This window comes from Dipodomys ordii, unplaced genomic scaffold (genome assembly GCF_000151885.1).
Source record: "Dipodomys ordii isolate 6190 unplaced genomic scaffold, Dord_2.0 Scaffold163, whole genome shotgun sequence".
Classification (NCBI taxonomy): Eukaryota; Metazoa; Chordata; class Mammalia; order Rodentia; family Heteromyidae; genus Dipodomys; species Dipodomys ordii.
The window spans coordinates 1,489,543-1,493,553 of NW_012267379.1; the positions used below are offsets into that span (position 1 = coordinate 1,489,543).

Here is a 4,011-nt window from a genome sequence, read left to right on the forward strand (position 1 = left end):
GTGTGCATGGGGAATCCAAAGGGAGATCAAAACCACAAAGGCAGAGTGATTACTTCTAACTTTGTAAGAACCTTGGGTACAAAGTTGTATCAACAAAAGAAAAAGAAGTATATTTTCTAGGAGGAAAAAAAAAGCACTAAAATTGACTTTAGAAGAAGTAGAAATAACCATAGAAGTGAAATATGGTCAAGATCTCCCCATAAAAATGTCACCCATAAAAAGACCCAGAGGGCTTTAAGGCAAGTCTGCCAGGTTTTCAGGGAATAATTACCACCTTATGTAAAGTTCTCAAAAACATAGGAAAAGCCTGGGTCTTCTGCAGATCCTGACAGTGTGCTGGGCTTTCCGCCGCAGCCTGCCGGCCAGTGTCCCACCCTAGAGGTTATTCTATTCCCTCCCATCCTTTTGGTTTTCTCATGATTGTGAAGAGCTATTGTATCTTTGGACTGGGGACACTTTCTTCATTCATAAATGCCTTGAGGTTTCAGGCTGGGGCATGGCTCAGTGGCAGAGCACCTGTCTGGTCGATGCTCAGCAGCTCCACAGGTGGCCTCTGCCAGGTCAAAATGTAAACAAACAAACAAAATAACCTGCCATTTCAGGCAAACACCCAAACTCGTTTAGTGGGGTGGGGGGTGCGCCTCTGGGGGCCGCCTGGGCCCTCACGCACAGCGCACAGCGTGTTCACTGGCGCTGCCTTGGGAATCCCAAGGCTTCATCGCACCTGGAAGCTCTGGTGGGCTGGAGAAGGGCTCCATGCGCAGGGCCTCAAAGGCTTCGCCCGCCCTGAAGGCGAGGCCCACTGTGGCTGGGGCCTGTGGCCGCACTGTCTGCCTGGTGAAGCCACACTCGCCCAGCGTTTTCCTGTCATCTAGAAGCTGGTCGTCCTTGTAGAGCCGCTGCTTGACGCACTTTGGCACGAACATGGTGCTCGACTGCCTTGGTGTCCGTGAAGATGGTGGTCTTGTGGCGCCCGATCATGAGGATCACATCCATCCTGGCTGTCCCTGGTCTTCTTTTGCTCAAGGCCATCGCTCTACCACTTGAGCCACAGCACCACTTCCCACTTTTTCAGTGTCTGTGGTGCTGAGGAATCGAACCCAGGGCTTCATGAATATGAGGCAAGCGCTCTACCACTGAGCCACCTTCCCAGCTCAGCAATTTCCATTTTTATAGCCACGGGTTGTTTAGGAGGGTATTCTTAACTGTGCAGTGACTTAGTCTGTTATGTTCTTTCTCTTAATTCTAAGTCACTTCATTGTAATAAAAAAAAAATAAACTGCATGATTTGTGCTCCTTGTAAACTATTGGCCCAATAAATGTTGAGTTTGGGGAGCTAGCGCACATGTGGAAAGCAGTGTGGTCTCCGAGCACTGAGAACAGTTCTGTCACATGGAATGGGTCACCTGCATCATTGGTGCTTTTCACACGGATGCCTGTGTCACCCAGTTTCCGAGTCTGGGATCTCTTACTAACTGCACACCTATTGATGTGATAGCTCTGTGGGGCTTTTGTTGCCGTTGCTCTTCTGTATACCTTGAAGATGCGTTTGTTGGTGCCTAGTGGTTCAGAGCCGCGCGGCGGACTCGAGGAGTCTTGGCGCCGGCTGTCACCTCTCCCCCCAGGCACGGTGTCCGCCTGCCCGCAGGGGTGTGCCCCTCCTTTTTAGAACTAGATGTAAGAACCAGAGGCACCACCTTGAGGACAAAAGACAGACGGTACCTGCGGCACTCTCTGCACGAGGCCCAGCCTCCCGCCTCCTCCGCAGGGTGTCTGCTGTCTGCAGCTGACTCTCAGAGAGTTGGCAGACCCGACAGCCACAGTCCTGGGATGCTTATAAACCAAATATAGGTTCGGGGACCTTTTCCAGGGTATTTGTCTCTATGGCTTTTGATCTTTTATTAATATTACAATACCTGCTCTGTGAATATGTCTGCTATATATTTTTATTGGCACAGGATATACATGTTTCAGTGTGTATCCTTGTGTGGGGTGTGTGTGTCTGTGTGGTGGGGATGGAACCCAGAGCCTCACCTGTGCCAGGCAAGCACCAGCCGTGGAGCCCCGTTCCCGGCCCCCAGACGAACCTCTCGTCAACAGTCCTCTGCGCAGCCAATCCAGGGTGCCCTGGAGCCAAGGCCACAGCCTCTGCCGGGTCACTGCCCCCTTCCCCCTGCAGCACGTTCTCTGGGGGGAGGATGGGGACAGAGGCTCGGCCTCAGACTGGCATTGATGGGCCGCATGGGAGGCCAGGGTGTCACACACAGCGGCATTTCCCAGACCCGAGTCCTCTCCCCTCCGACCTCCAGTTTGGACACACGGAAGGTTCAGCTCTGCCCTTGGGCTGGTCGGGAGCTAGGGTGACATGCAGGGTACTAGGGCTTGAATCCCAGGCCTTACAAGTGTAAAGCAGGTGCTCAACCATTGGAGCCATGTCTCCAGCCCCAGATTTGAACTTTTATCAAGTCATCTTTCTCTCTTTATTTGGGGGGGGTCCAGTCGTGGGGCCTGAACTCTGGGTCTGGGCACTGTCCCTCAGCTCTTCAGCTCAAGGCTAACGCTCTACCACCTAGCCACCTTCCCAGCCCCATCTTTCTCTTTTTGAAATGGAATCTTGCTGTGACCCAGGCTAGCCTTGAACTTGTGGGTTCAAGGGACAGAGGCAAGAGCCACCAAGCCTCGCTCCAGGCATCTCTTTTATAATTCCTCCCCCACCCCCACCCCTGAACTAGGGCTTGAACTCTGGACCTTGCACTCTTGCCTGGCTTTGCATTCTACCACTTGAGCCAGCTTTTTGGAGGCTAATTGGAATTAAGAGTCTCATGGACTTTCCTGCCTGGGCTGGCTTCCAACTGCGATCCTCAGATCTCAGCCTCAAGAGTAGCTAGGATGACAGGCGTGAGCCACCGGTGTCCAGCTGAAAGTACCTCTTCTTCCTCCTGTCTAGAAAGAATCCAGATCGACACAGTCCCATGGGAAGGACACAGCCCTTCTTAGGCCCTTCCCCTCTTCCTTGCCCTGCCACTGTCCATGCTAGGGTGAGCTAGATCCTTCTCCCACATGGCCAGAGCTCAACACCGACTCCCCGAGGAAAATAGATGTCAGCAGCTTGTGGAGCCCTGGCCTTCCTCCTGAGTGTATCTATTTATCTATTTATTATTCATGGGTTCTTTTTGCTACCGTACATAACTAGTAATGATTTCAGGTAGTATTTGTTGGAAATGAACTCTCTGAGCACTTGGCACAATTGAGCACAGGGTTTGTGTTTTCCTTAGCTCTGAATGGCCGTTAGGCCTGGCATGGAATTATAGGCACAGATCATTTTCCCTCTGGACCGTGAAGGTGCCCAGTGCTGTGTTTGAATCCCAAGTTGTCCCCATCTGATGTTGGCTCTTTTTCTTTTTCTTGGAGGAGCGTGTGTTACCCCCACTGGGCACCTTTATCTCCCTTCCCTCTGATCTAAAATGCTCGCATGACCTGACTCCCTCGGCCATGGGCATTTTCGTTATTTCCTTAAGAATTCCCTCCCCTTCTGCTCTTTCTCCTGTGGAAACCCACTTAGGCGAGTACAGGGGGTGATGGGCCCTTTCCACACATCGTGTGCTGCCTGCACGTTGCTCTTCAGCTTTTGTTTTGGTCCCTTTTTTGTTTGACCTTCCAGCTGACCGGGCCCGGCCACCCATACAGTATTTTTTTTTTTTTAATTTCAACACTACATTTTTTTTTTAAATTTCCCAAGATACCTACCTGAATTCTGGAATATATATTTTTAAGCTTATTTTTATTTTCTCACATGAACACGATTTTCTTTCATTTTTTTGGATATATGAATAATGTACTCTTGTAAAATTTTGAATAATACATAAAATTGTAAGGAAGAAAGCAAAGAGCATCTGAATGTTCAATTCCCCAGATTCTTTTGTCTTTTTCTTACTTTCAGATTCTTCTTCCTTTTCTCTTTTGCTTTGGTGCTGGGGGTTTCACTCAAGGTGTTATACATGCTACGCTCCC

At 50.1% G+C, this 4,011-nt stretch overlaps 1 pseudogene; it reads right to left on the minus strand.

Annotated features, from left to right (window-relative positions):
- Nucleotides 1-662: 662 nt before the first annotated feature.
- LOC105998410 lies at nucleotides 663-996 on the minus strand (annotated as a pseudogene).
- Nucleotides 997-4,011: the final 3,015 nt, after the last annotated feature.